The 14,948-nt window shown below is 42.2% G+C and overlaps 1 protein-coding gene across 1 annotated transcript in view; it reads right to left on the bottom strand.

Annotated features, from left to right (window-relative positions):
* LOC116941231 (adhesion G protein-coupled receptor A1) overlaps positions 1-14,632 on the bottom strand; it is a 223,669-nt gene extending 209,037 nt beyond the window's left edge. The window contains exon 1 of the mRNA XM_032952053.2: positions 13,687-14,632. The gene's annotated coding sequence lies outside the window, so the exon portion shown is untranslated. The remainder of the gene's footprint in view (positions 1-13,686) is intronic.
* Positions 14,633-14,948: the final 316 nt, after the last annotated feature.

The raw sequence follows: 14,948 nt of genomic DNA, 5'->3' as shown, positions 1-14,948 counted from the left end.
TCTCTCTTTTAAACCCCAAATATTCTCGCAATGTGAGGTCATGCAATCTCTTTAGCTCTTCTTAATATCAGCAAGGGCCATTTCTGTTCCACCTGTAGTTCATGTACCTTCCTGCAAGTTACGTCTAGAATGAAGAACAACATTATAGGTTTATTATATTGGATTAAAGTGTATATAAAATCACCTTAATTAAGGTAATTATCTATTCTTAAAATATATGCATGTACCAAAAAAACTTAAGGTTTTATATCTTGGTAAAAAAATTGCTTTTCAGGTAAATGCCACCATCCACGGGACTATTCTTTACATCTTTATTGTTAGCAATTCCGGGCATGGGCTGCAGACGTGTGCAGAGAAGGTTTTGAGGTAGTCCCTAACGCATCGCCCCTTCCAGCTGGCTTACCCCGCCCTCTACCCATGATCCCTCAATACTCACGAGCTGAATTACAGTTAAGGGTAGAGGAATAAAACACAGAAACGACAGCCTTGCTGTCCAAGAACACAAGATGAACAGCTTGGAGAAAACGAAGAAAGAGATCATAGATCTGATACAAAGAACCCTCCTAAGGGAGAGGATTTCCAATCGAAGGCATGGACACTAACTGAACCAAAGAGTGTCCAACGTCTCACAAAAAAACAGAATAAGGAGAAGATCAAAACCACTCCAAATAATTGTGAGGAGAGACCAGTATGTATGTTGAATTGAACTTCATTCACCCTGTGAGTAACCAACCACGCTAATCTTTAATATGAGCAGTATACCATATCTGGTCAGCTAGAGGTGGCCTCTCCTAAACGGCAACTGACAAGACTGCCCTCCCACAGGAGGTGTCCTATGATGCCCAAGTGTCCAGGTGATAGTTATGTACAAACGTTTGGGGTGACATCCACATAGTTGCCTTGCACATGTCTTCCAATGGGACACTGGAGACCCTTGCCCAGGAAATAGTGACTGGTCTGGTTGAATGTCTCTGGTTGAAAGTATTTCCTGTGACAAACCTATAAGAGTGGGTAGTGCATTCACGGATCCAAACTGAGATTCGTCTCTTCGAGGCTGCACTGGCCCAAACGGCCTTGCCATGAAGAACAAACAGTATGGTACATACCCTACACTCCATGTTGAACTTCTTTCACACCGTACATAGCAAACCGTGCTAATCGGAGGTGTGGGGGAAGGACAACAAACTGAACACACGTAGCAGTTCTCAAGAAATGAGCCAACTGGTGGTCCGTTGTATGCATTCCAGCTGGAAGGCTATGAAGGGGGTAAGGGGGGATTGGCTATCAGTGCCTGTAGCTCTCCCACCCTTCTGGTGTACGAGCCTCACCCCCTCAATATCCAGGCAGTCCGCCGAAAATGTTTCATGTCTTGTCAGATAATGTGCTGTTGTCCCAGCAGGTCCTCCCAGACTGGTTTTCAAAGCAGGTCTTAAACGTCAAAAGACTACTTTCGGCAAGACCTGTTTGGAGCAAACAGCAGCAAAGAAGCTATGTCCCTCCCGATCTTGGTGATGACCTTGGGTATCAGGGCCCACTGACGAAAAGCATATAGATTGCCCTCATCCCATGGCACCATAAAGGCGTGGACCGCCAGTGCTCTGCTTGCGCGGAAGCATGATATGTGTTTCACGTACTTCCGATCGCTGGTGGTTTTCAGCCGCCGCGGAAAGGTCAATGTCGAGGTGGAAGGAAACCTCGCTTCGAAAGCTGAACAGCTGAGAATGCAGTTTCCATTCCCCTGGTTCGACACATCTTTGACTGAGCACTTTGGCAGCAACATTGAGGGAGAAAACCCTCGGGGATCCCTGGTGGTCCACCAATGCTACTGCCGTTCTATTGTCACAGCAAATAAGCATGGATTCCTGATGGGTATCCTTTTGAAAGTGTAGGAGTGCCAGATGGATGGCAAAAAGCTCGAGCAGATTGATGCTCCCCGAAGTGTGACTCGGCCATCTGCCCTGGGCTGGCAGACCATGTAGATGGGTGCCACACTCACACAGGCTGGCATCCGTTTCCAGGATGAGTTCCGGCAGTTGGTCCCCCAGCAGGAGAGCCGCCTGTAGATTTGTTCAGTCCGTCCGCCATGGGAGACTGTCGATGGCTTGCGTGGTTAACCACACAACCTTCTTGATTCTGCCTGTCAGTGGGTCCCAGCTCCGCAGTAGAGCCCATTGCAAGGGCCTCGTTGTTTTAGTCTTGTCCACAGTGTAACGTATGTATGTTGAACTTCTTTCACACCGTACGTAGCCAACCATGCTAATCGGAGGTGCGGAGGTAACGTTTGTGGTGGAGGCCAGCGTCAGGAAGTCCCTCGCCTGTGTTGAACTCTTGCTGTGCAGTGATTTTGGCGGCTGAGCCAGCACAGTTGCCATCTGATCCAGGAGGCACATCAGGCGGCTGTTCTTCCAGATGTCTCTTCCCTCTTTGTACAGTCATTGTGAAGGTTGGAGCATATGCTTGCCAGGGTTGATCACCCACTTGGGGTCATTCAGCACAGCCAAGGTGACCGTTGTGTTCTTCTACGGCTTTGCTGGAGGTGATGCTCTCACGAGTGGGTCATCCAGATAGGGTAATTGTGTGTCCCTCATTCTCTGATTGCGGAAACAAGGGCGACCAACACCTTGGTGAAACATGTGAAACATAGAGCATCCTACAGGTAATGAACGTGAAGAACCGCGACCCTCACCAGGACAAGCGGATTGAGACATGAACGGATTATATATATGATGAAGGCAGGCATCCTGGAGGTAGTTTGATTACAGGGTGATTCTGATTAGATACTCCATTTGGAAGTGTTGTCTGTTGAGAAAACAGGCTGAGTCTCCTTAAATCGAGAATGGCCCTGTATCCTACCGATTGCTTTCTGACTTTGAAGAATATTGAATAAAAGGTGTTTCCTGTGGTAGTGTGATTGTACTGATCATATTGCCTTGATGTTGAGTCGGTGACCAACCGCCGGTGACTGGAACCAACGTGGTCAGTGTAAATGAGCTCCAAAGGGGCAGCGCCTTAGGGCCCATGGCGGTGTAAAAAAGTATAGTATTTAATTATTTATATCGTAACGTTAAAGGCATTAGAGAGTCGAAAAGTTAGAGTACAGGACAAAGAGAAGGAAAGAAGACACGTAGTTGTATGGTATTCTCTCTGCTTTCCCACACTCCTGATGATGAAAATTAATATTGTATTCAAATTCATACTAAGGTGGCGATAGCCAACACTGCACCCATCCGCGGTGTAGAGATGAACGTGGGGTATCATGGGTAGAGGGTGGGGTGAGTCACACTGCAGGGACGGCCCCTTTGGAACTGTGCCCCTTTGGGACCACCACAAAGCCTTCTCTGTAAATATTTTTGACCCATGCTGGGAATTGATCATGTTAAAGATGTAAAGAAGAGTTCCGTTGATGGTGGCATTGACAAAGAAACAACGTGTCTGAAAGACAAAATATAGAGGGACTGTGTTAGGTAAAATTGTATTTAATTATATTACTGGCTGACTTTTATCCTCTGATCAACCACTTGTGCAATGTGTCCAGAGATTTTAATGTTGGGTGTGCAGGAGCTTATGCTGTTATTCAAATTTCGAAGGATTGGTAGGTGGCAAATCAAAATGGTATTTTTCCATTCTAAACATACCACGGTAAACACAACACAGTAATTGTTTATATGATTATGTGGTGGTGATGGCCTCTGATCAAATAATCTGAAAATTAAAGTACTTATGTATGTTGAACTACTTTCGCACCATATGTAGCAAACCGTAATAATCGTAGGAGAAGCTGAGTAGGGTTGAGCCCCAGATAGGGCTCCATTGGGTGACCACCATGTACAACAGGTTTGTCATTGGCAGTTGTGGGGATGAAGCAACAAGGTGGTCAGGAAACGGCAGTGCAGTATTGTGTTTCTATGCTCCCTCGTCTATGCTCCCCATCTTCTGCAATCAACACTACCCAGCGTGGTAGAGTATGGTTGAAATATGGACAAAGAGGCTGCACGTGCATGTTGTGTTGATGTAAATCATAGTATTATATAATCACGACTTTTACCTTTTTAAATTTGATTCAAAAAATGTCACCAACTTTTTTTTTTCTCTCTCTGATGCCCTCTGCTGATTCAGTTGCCCATTATTGGAATGGTTACTGTGAAGCAAAGCAATTTATGAAGCACAAATACAAGAGCCTACAATAAACTGATTGAATCATTACGCATGCCTACACATAAATATTGTACTTGCCCATATTGATTAAATCAGGAAATTTAAACTTTTCGAGGCACGACTGAAAATATAGAGTGTGGTAATTGAAATAGTATGGACAATCGAACGGGAAAATATTAACATTTATGGGAGATTTTGAGAATGAAAATCTTTGCATGGCACAAGAGATGTTTTGTGCAGAACTATTATGGGATGAAAAATTGCTTCGAATTTTCCATATGAACTGTGATAAATTTGAGCTTCATAATTAATATAACTACCAATAAGTTAGGATACCTGCTGATTCAGACAGATTTAAATCGTGCACTGAGTGCAGCTGTTAAGGTCATTTGGCCTCTTCTGTCACCTTCAAAGTTTAATGAGAGCCGCAACCAACCACTTTCGTAGTCATTTGCAGCAACATTAGCTTACAAAAAAAATTGGCTATTAAATCATACAATACAGCTGAGGAATATTGGCACCCATGTCAGACTACTTCAAAACATTTCAGTGATGCATTTTTATGAGAACTGGCTCACAATAATAATTTGCAGCTCAGTTTTATGAAAGTGCTCTTTCATAGCAATGTAAGGTTCGACTTTTGTGATCGAAGATGACAGTATATCTGTGTGGCTAGACTCATATAGCAAATTAAAAATGTTCCTGGTGATTTAAACGGTTTTAAACTCGTCTACATTTGTACCCATTCATCAGTAGACCAGACATCCAATTGTAATAAGACATGTCTTACAATCTCAATAGATAATAATTGTTGTATTTTGGTAATATGGTTTGCGTCTGATGGTTTCTGAATAAAGCAGGTTTGATCACAACCCGCTGCTGATTCTGATAAAATTTGATTCGCAATTCCGTTTATCGAAACACTCATCAGAAAAATCAAAGTCAGATAGGCTAAGATAAATTGTATTTTGAATGTTGCATAATATGATGTTATGAAATACGGCATTACTTAATTATACATGTGTGTACATCCACTGCTGGTTGAGAGCCTCCTCACTCCATATACATTGTGTGGGTTCTTTGACCATACTTTCCACTGGCAAGTGTGCGTTAGTGAAGGTTGAGAACATAGATTTGGGAACATATAAGTACAGTATAACCTTACGTTTTGCTGCATATGTATCTTCTATATTTTTTCGAAAACAACGTCTTAAAAATACACAATAAATATATGATACAAGATATAATTATGCTCACAATTAATATAAGGTGTTAAAATGATATATGCCCCAGACTAGTTTGTAAATATGAAACTTTGCATTTCACGACATAGGAATACAACCCCCTATTACTACAACAGCGCTGACCTTTGGGACGACAATGGCCCCAATGCGCGCCCACCCCCCCTCCCATAGCGCTAATTTGCAGTTTCGCGATTCATATTTTAGGGACATTCTTAACACGTATACATATGTGTTTCACAGTTACGCGATCAAGAATAGAACTAAAAACTAAAATTGTAAAAAAAAAGTACTTTTCAAAATAAATGAATACATTTCAATGGTAAAAATTCAAAGTAAAACAAATGTCTGATGGCGTCACCGCATCATGGCAATGCCCCCAGTGTCACGAGCTGGGCGTAGCCGTCTTTAGATATGCCTTTGTTTGCGTCACACCTGCTGCTTGCAAGCAGCGTTATGCGAAGTATGCCTGTCTTTTAAGATGTGTGTTTACGTAATTACTTATTTTATTTAAATTGGTGCATTTACCTGCTCGTAACATATTGATCAAAAACATGGCCACTGGCAAAGAAAACGCAACAAAAGCTTAATTGTGCACAAAAAGCAAAGAGAGATGTATGCTTGGAATTGAAGAGACACTAAAAGAATAACACGTGGATCAGGGCGCATCATATCGACGGTAAAGAAGAATAAGCGGGCATCGGCAGAACACATCGCGACTGGAATTTAAGCCAATTTAGGCCAAGACTGGTGACAAAATGGCAAATGACGGTGAGAAAGCACGCGAGAAGGATAGCCACCTCAGAGATTGAGGGATGAGATCAGTTTACGTGTAGGAGTGAGATGAGTTGTGTCATTCAGGGCCATGACCATTGGCCGCATTGTGGGGAGGTCTTCATCTAGAAGAGGCTAGAGAGTGGCTGTTGATAAATGATGATGAGATGCATACCAAGAAACAAAGTCGATCAGTTATATTGAATCAGCCAATCAGGATGTGACTCGATCCTGATTGGATCACATTCCAAGCCATGCTCAATTGGTCTGGTCATTTGATCCGATTCTGATTAATAAAAAAAAACATATTTTAAAAACCAAATAGGATTATATCCAATTCCTATCCAAAATTATTATATAGCTCTACTAATTATTTTACAATTACTCAACCAATATGAAAATGTACATGAATAGCACTGTACATAAAAGTTATTGACTTACTGGGAGACAGTTCTACTTGAATATTTAAGCTGGATATCCATGTATAAAACACTACTATGGGTAGAAAATGTAATAATGTCATAAGTGTACATTTTCACGAATGTTCTGTGATAACTGTTTCAATAGCCATTACTCGTGGCTATCTCATTATTTCATAAAAAAAAGTATATTCCGTCTAGATACCAAGATGCTAAAAGTCTCACTTAGATATTTTTTGTCAGCTCACAACTCCTGTGAGGTGAGTGGTCACATCGCAAGTGAAGAAAGTCTTCTGAATCGAGAATATGAATGCAAAGATAGTAATTATGATGTCAAAGGGAAATTAGTATAGAAATAAGCATCCGGAAGCAACGCCAATGGGCAGTGTAGGGAACAAAAACAACTGCCATTCAGATATGAATTACACCGCTTGGGAATCGGCAAATGGTGTTGGTATGCTTTGTCAAATATCAGCTTATCATGTTGGATTAATCTCCGGTGTAAAAACTAAATGCAAGACACTTAGCCTGTGTGTGAAGCAGGTTGACTGATTTCAACATGAGAAAGCAGAGCGATGCACAAACAGCTGATCACCTCCAATGTGATTGCCATGGCTCAGAACGCATTATCTCTCCACATGAACAAACAAATATTTGACCTTAAAACCACAAATGTTTGTCCATCATCTGTCAGCGAGGATCCCCAAAACGTATTACCATATTCATGAGACTAAACAGTACAGTTTTTGACAAAGAACATTAACTGATGGAGATAGAGTGGTTGTGCAAACATTAAATTTATATAGTTTAGGAGGCTATCTTAGTCGGAAGGTTGTAATTAATTTCGGTTGTCTTCCTCGTTTAAAAATAATATATGCATCCGAGGGTATGGTGCGTTGAACACGAGCTCGCCAATTAAAATACATGTTTGGTTGTTATAAAACGAAAAGAAAAAATAATGTACGTATCAAATGTTTTATTCATATGATGGAGGAAGCTCATCATACTACTGTAGTCCATCATTTAAAGCACCGTACAGATGTCTGATATCATGCAGAGTGTGAAGCACGTCCTCAGTAACTCAGCAATCCCTTAGAAATGTTGCCATGGTGTAGCGTCATGCCTTGTGCATGTCTTAGTCTATGAAAGCCGTGTGTGCTTGACATTCGCCCCCCCCCCCCCCCAAACCAAGCCTTTTCATCCCATCGCACGGGTCTTGACGTTGTTTATTTCACGTACCAAATAATGTGTATACAACACCACGTGTTAAACATTCGCAATATCAACAGCACCACCAGCATTACTGTTTTTTTATATATCAACTGAGCTATCAATATCAATCATCAAGAGCTATAATCACATTCCATTGTGAGTCTTCAACGTGGATGTGCAAGGATATACTGGCACCTGTCATTGGAATGTGGATTTTCACAACTGGCTGCAAAACATCACCCAAGACTTACTCGATCAGGGAGACACTGGCGTTTTTTCTTGCCCAGAAAAAAAATTATCGTGTTTTGTTGCTCACGTGAAAACATTAATTATTAAATATATATGGAATCTGCCCAAGTGGTGCAGTGGTTAGTGTGTGGCTTGAAAATCCAAAAGGCTGCTGATGTTCTGCTCCCACAAACCACTTGTACAGCAGGAGGCTTTGGCAGTTCCAAAATGGCCCATTTGGCTTTCAAAATCAGCAGCACAACACAGATCCATGTGTCGCCACTTCATGAGCTACTATGCTCTTTGAGTTTGGCCTATCCTGATTAATTTCCCCAAAAACTTCTTCATCCTCTCTACCCTACCACAGCCAGGCATGTAGTATTAGGAATTGATGTTAAAAATGGTCGGTTATAAATTCTATTTAATTGCAGGCTTTGATTAGGTTAGGCTATGTCAAGCTAAGGATGTGCATCCCATCGCATTGATGCCATTGTCACAACTGGTTCCAAGGTCATCATCATCAGCAATGGTCAATCCAATGCTGAATGAAGCCCTCTCCAATTTTCCACCATCTTTCGCAATCCTGCGATGTGATAATCCACCTAGCACCTGCACAAGATTTTATTTCATTGCTCCATCTCCTCAGTTCATGTCCTCTCATAGGTATTCCATTTCTTGGCTGCCACTCCATCACTATACTTAACCATTGGTCATCATCCCTTCTAGTGATGTGTCCTGCCCAAGATCACTTATTTTTCATGACAGTAAGAATTATGTTATTCAGCGGCATATGTTCTCTCATCCAAGCCTGCGTATCTCTATGCTTTTGTGCACTGTTTTCAAGTTTCGTTTCTAAAACAAAACAAAAAATATTTTACCAGCGGCCTGGCCACAAATGAGAGCTCAACGAAGTGGCTTATCACGTGCAAATGTATAGCAGCCAAAAACTCTGAACGCATATTTAGCAGCCAAAAACTCTAAACACATATGGAGGGAAAAACTTGTGTACCCAAAGAAGAAATAAACGCGACCATGGGGAGAACATGCAACCCCAAATATACGGGTGTCAGGGTCGGGATCAAACCAGCGACCTGTATACCAGGCGAGGTAGTTTACATCTGTTGCTTCTGACCATGCTCCTGAAGCAAATTTGATCGCAGGTAGTACACGCTGGTTCTGATGCCGGCATAGTTGAACGAATTCTGCTCCTTATAAAAGCTAGTGTGGACCCCGCTTGATGTCGGGTTGACCTGGAAGGCCTGTGGTGGAAGCGTTGGCGAAGGCCGGCAAGCCCGGTTCATGAACAGAGCCAAAGCGCTCATCGTTTTCCAGCCTTCATGTGTTTTTTTGGCGTGATGTCTTTTCTTGCCAATTACAGATTTGATATTCCCAGCGGTTGTGGAAAAGTGGCACGAGAGCTTAAATCCTGGTCAGAGTGCACGCAGTCCAATACCTACGGCCACTAAACCAGAACCGCTATGTGGGAAGTCAAACGTGGCCATCCTATGGATGGACATTGCCATGTGAAGTCACTCAGGGCTACAAACAACAGATGGGCAATGCCCTATGTTCATTCAAGTGCGAAAGCATTAACTTAGTGTACTATATGAACATCATATTATATTTCTATAATATAATTATACTCTGATGCTGCATTAATCATTCCCATGTTGCAGAATTGTAAGTTTATACAAATTAAATTAATCATGTAAAGTGTATTATTAAAATTCTGCACAACTTGATGTAATATTACACTAAGACAAATCAACCTTCTTCTTCTTTCGTATGGCTGATGTAGATGCAGAGCAACAACTACGATTTCACATTCAGGTGTTCAAGCCAGGTATCTGCGACAGGAGCAGCGGAGTTGTATCGCTGTGATGTCTCCTTCGTATTTGTGGATCGGGGCATTGCGTCGTTATACGTTGTACGATCTGTTCTGAATGACCACAGTCGCACACTGGAGAGTTTTTCATTTCCATTTGTGCATCAGGTATCCGCATCTGCCATGGCTTGTGCGATGCAGTTTAGGGTGGACCATGAGCTTCGTGGAAGGTCAAACCGAATGATCTTCCACGTTGGGTCTTTCCTAAGGTGTTTGTTTGTGAGTTATTTTGAACTCCGTTTAGATCTCCAAGTTTAATTGGGGTTGAACTCGCATTGTTGAAGGTTAAAGCAGGTGGGTCCAAAACGCTTAAGTGACTTAAAGCGACGACGAGGGACGTCATTTGGGTCCTGATGAATGGAAAGGCGACTGCTTTGCTCGATTCGCAGGACATCTCAATGAACTGTGCGTATTTGAGAATGATTACGTAATTGTGGCTCCTGCATTGACGGATGCGAGATTTAAAAAAAAAAATCCTTACATTCGCATCCACGGCACGTCATCGACAAACGTGGATGTTCACCAGACACGTATTGTGTGGCTAAGTTGGTGAGCACATACAGTGTGAGCACTGCCAGCAGGAACCCGGGATGTGGCATAACATCACCATATGCCTCAGACTTAATGGACGGGGCCAAAATAAATTCAGCGCACCTGGCCTGTACACATGGCACCTTGCGCATCTGACCTGTATTTGTGGTATGAACCTCAGGGGACATGATAAACTGATATTTTGCCTACATTTTGTATGCATCCTACAACAGTACTACATGGAATCAATCTGTACAATCTACAATAATGCAGCAGCTTGGCCTGGATAATTTCTGTGGCAACTCAGCAGAGGGGTGTTTTGCATTATCAGCAAGCGTTTGTGTGCCTTTCTTGTTAAGAATCTGGCAAGCCCAGACAACTCTGTGTCGGAAGGCTTAATCGCGTTCCACACTGTTCAGCTTCCGAGTAAAAATAAGTTCGAGCTTTTTGACGACAATAGGGTTATAGATGCGCAAAAATGCAACCATTGGATCGCTTTTATTTTAAAATAGTAAAATGTGCAAGTTAAGTTATCGAGCAATATTGTGACTCATTATGAAAATGCTTCATTTGTATATAATGGCAAGCAACGACTTCAAAGTACATATTCTATTCCACTGCTGCCACTACAACAGATGTGAGATTTCAGCGATGGTTAGAGGCTGGCTCCCACTGCAGGGGCGCTGAATTATCACCATTGGCTGGTGGCTGCCAGCAGACATGAATACTGCTTCATGCTCATCGAGCGTGGAGGGATTTTAACCCGAATTATTTGTTAAATGTCTTCAAAATAAACCAAACAATGTTTTGACCTTTTTCTAACATTGATTAAAAAAAATACATCAACTTATTATAATTAAGTAAATAAATAAACACTGAACTTTTGCTCGAGGAAAATAAAAGCAACTAAAAAGAGATCAAACAATTCCTGGAGTTTAACAAAAATGTGTTTCTAAATCGATTGTCATACCTTGAGTGTCAATATAGTTATCACTTTCAAACATGCACATTCTCTCAAACCTTACCCCACATGTGTATATATATCCCAACACGAGCTAATTGATGCAATACAGCACACTCCCACACATTTCACAAGGTAATAGCTGCAGGCGAAATTCGTGCTGAGGTATGAATATCATTTCACGTTTTAAAAATAAACTGATATATTCTGGCAAACGATTGAACCAGCTTTAAATAAATAGTTACACCAAACTGTAGCTTGGATAAACAACTAAGAATTAGCAGTTGAACAATTCATGGACATTTAACAATCACAACGTGTTTCTGAATTCACTTGAGCTGTCCCGAGTGTCAACATGGTTACAGCTTTCAAGAAACCAAATAAGAATTTAGCTGCAAATATAATCCCCCACCATCTTCCCCAAACATAGGCAGAACTCCAAGACATCCATCAATTGACCCAATTACTGTCCAAAGTAAGCTTAAGCTAATCAGTGAATGCCACATTTTCATTTATTCTACATCACAATATGAAACTTGCCCAAAATGTTCATTACAACCGACTGCATTTCATGAGAGTGTGTGACTCGAGTTAGGAATTACTGTCAAATTACATTTAAAAATATGCATAATCCTGTGAGGAAATGCAAACAAAAAAACTATGAATAACTCATTGTGCCCAGTGACTTCCTAAAATAATCGCAACCTGGCATTGGCACAATACATGGTCGGATTATGAAATATGGATCTTAAAGTCTAAAGTAAAATCATTAATCGGCACTGAGATTGCTATCTAGTCTTACATGATCCCAGTGGTAGTACAAGATGCAATTTGCATAATTTCTGATAAATGAACATTGCAAAATTATGATATTCCAAGCATATATACATACATACACGTGTGGGACATTCCCAAACGTGTCTAGACTCATGGAGGGCTACGATAATCGGTGCAGCTCAGCTGGAGATAACCGATGTGGTTACACAGACAACAGAAGCAAAATATCCAATGCCATTATTGTGGAAGCAGAGACAAGCACGATATATGGTTTTTCTCATAAGGCCAATTGTCACAATTAAATACGTTCATATTCTCATTAATATTGTTTTCATGAATTGAGGTTGGATGGAAGGAATGGGATATTCCTAATATGCTATAGTTTCGTGCCTAGACGTAATTCTTGTGACAAATAACTTCGGGGTGACATAAACGAAAGTGATATAATGTGTGCTGCCGAATGTGTAGCCACTACGAACATGGTCGCGCATGCACGCTATGTGTGTTCTACACACGATTCATGTTAAATGGCATGCATATTTCAAGAGCTGAATAAATAGATGCTGCTTTTTTGAGAACACCCTGGGGGAAGGCTCGTCATCTTCATCTCAGCTTGAGGTATATAAGGGCATAAGAATGAATGCCCATTGAAAATGAGTCACTGTTAACCTTCAATTCACACAGGAATTTGTATACAACATAACGCTCGGCTTGTCAGTGCAGTCCTAACGTAGCGTCAATAAACGGGAAGTATTTATTCGTCGATAACGGTTCAGCATTAGACTCGCATATCACATGATAATCACGTTTTCGTACGTTAAGCACAGTATTGTACAAATCAAATACAATGTTCTGTGTATATAATAGTGCAGCTTTAAATCAATCATTCTACGGCTGCACATGTGTTAAAATGCAGGAACATATGTCTGATTAGTAATGTGTTTCTTTAGAAAGTATGAGGAATATTTTAAATAACACTGTACGTGCGTTTTTATTTCGATAAGAAATGCTATGTTGATTTTACAAAATACTTATCATATACCACAAAGGGTAGCATAATTCCAGAGGATAGACAGAATTCACCGGTGTATTACCTCATTAATATCAAACACTCTTTACATTTGTATATACAGAATGTTTATTTTATGTTTAAAGATATGTAAATCAGCACTAAAACATATGCTTGAATAAGAGGGGTAACAAACCCCAATATTCTAAATCTATACGCATGAAAAAAAGAAACCACGTACATCTTTTAAAATGTTACATCAAAAGAAACTCTGAAATGAAATGTTCCCAATCAGATGCAATCTACGAGCAACAACCGGTTCGATATTTCCAATGGCATTAACAAAAAATAAGGAGGTAACAAAATTCAGCATTGACATCGGTTCGCTTCTCCGCTTCGACGATGAACGGAGCTGAAAGTTGTTTTTCTTCTTCTTCTTCTTCCCACGGAAAGAAGTGTGCGACAATAATAATAACAACCAAGCGCAGACTCACCAAACAGCCCAGGCGAGCGGGATTTATGTTGTCATCTCCCTCATCTTGGCTCGCCCACCACCGCACAGCCGCCGCCAGGCTCTCGTCGGAGCAGGGGTTTTGTGGCGGCGGCGCTACGCTCAAGCCGCGTGAGAGCGCGCGTACCGCCGTGCGCTGTGATCTTTGTATGACCGGGTGGGTGGGCGAGCTTACACGCTGTGAACGGCAGAGGACGGTTTAGGAGTGGGAGCTGAACGCCTGTGTCGCCCGTCAGAGCCACTCCATGCAGGGCGGGGGGGGAAAGGAGGAGAGCGTGAGTGTATGCGTGCAGGATAAGGGAGCTGGAGGGAGGGATCAGGCAAAGGAGGAGAGGCGATGTTTGTTTCACCGAGCCAGCATCAGGATATGCCGAACAGCATGGACAGCATTAACCCCTTTTTTATGGTGCACGCAATTCAGGCTCACTCATGTGCATTATACAGGAGAGGGTTACATGCCCATTAGCCAAGCAGTGTGCCTTTAATGCCGAGGAAGCAAAATGAAAGTGCAAAATATGAGATGTCCAATATGGATGCAGTATATAATGCACCGTATGTTTTTTGTGCAGTTAATTGCAATATATTTCTGCACGCTAGTGGGAAGAAAATTAAAAAATACTATTAAAACTGTCCTTGTATCGTATAACACCCCAATCATTCTTTACTAGTTCTGTAGGGACGGGTCTTTTTATATATTTGGCCAATTCCTTAGAGTTCATAATAAAGGTTTTTGGGTTAGATCGCGTTATTTATAAATGTGTCGTAACCCTCCACCACCCGACACGGCCAATCAGCAAAAAAGTGTCACGTTGACAAAAGACAAATAGTTCACTACTTTAGCCCATCGGTGTGTTGAAGAGTGAATCCACAACATTTACAGTTTGAGTACGCCGTTTCGCTGGTAATTACGATTTTTAAAATTTTATTCAGTTTCTCAGCGAAGAACACAAACAAAGAACGAGGAGCCGCCCCCTCCCGCGCGCCACGAAGGCCCCACCCGGCCACCGACACATCCGCGAGACCGGAATCACCCCCGCCCAACACAGCACTGGGGCGCATCTGTGCATGGAGGGCCACCTCCCCTCCAGCCACGCGCGACCTCGCCCCCGGGCGCCCGTAAAGCCCCCCCCCCCATCCCAGGCACCGTCCGTTCCCACGCCGCTCCCCCCCGTCCCCCCGACCTGAAACTCCAGGCGCTCCGCGCCCCGCCCCTCAGGCGGCCGGCGCCGGTATACTTCGTGTACT

This window comes from Petromyzon marinus, chromosome 11, assembly GCF_048934315.1.
Source record: "Petromyzon marinus isolate PM22_M1 ecotype Great Lakes invasive population chromosome 11, UKy_Petmar_22M1.pri1.0, whole genome shotgun sequence".
NCBI lineage: Eukaryota > Metazoa > Chordata > Hyperoartia > Petromyzontiformes > Petromyzontidae > Petromyzon > Petromyzon marinus.
This window is presented reverse-complemented; position numbering and strand designations above follow the sequence as displayed.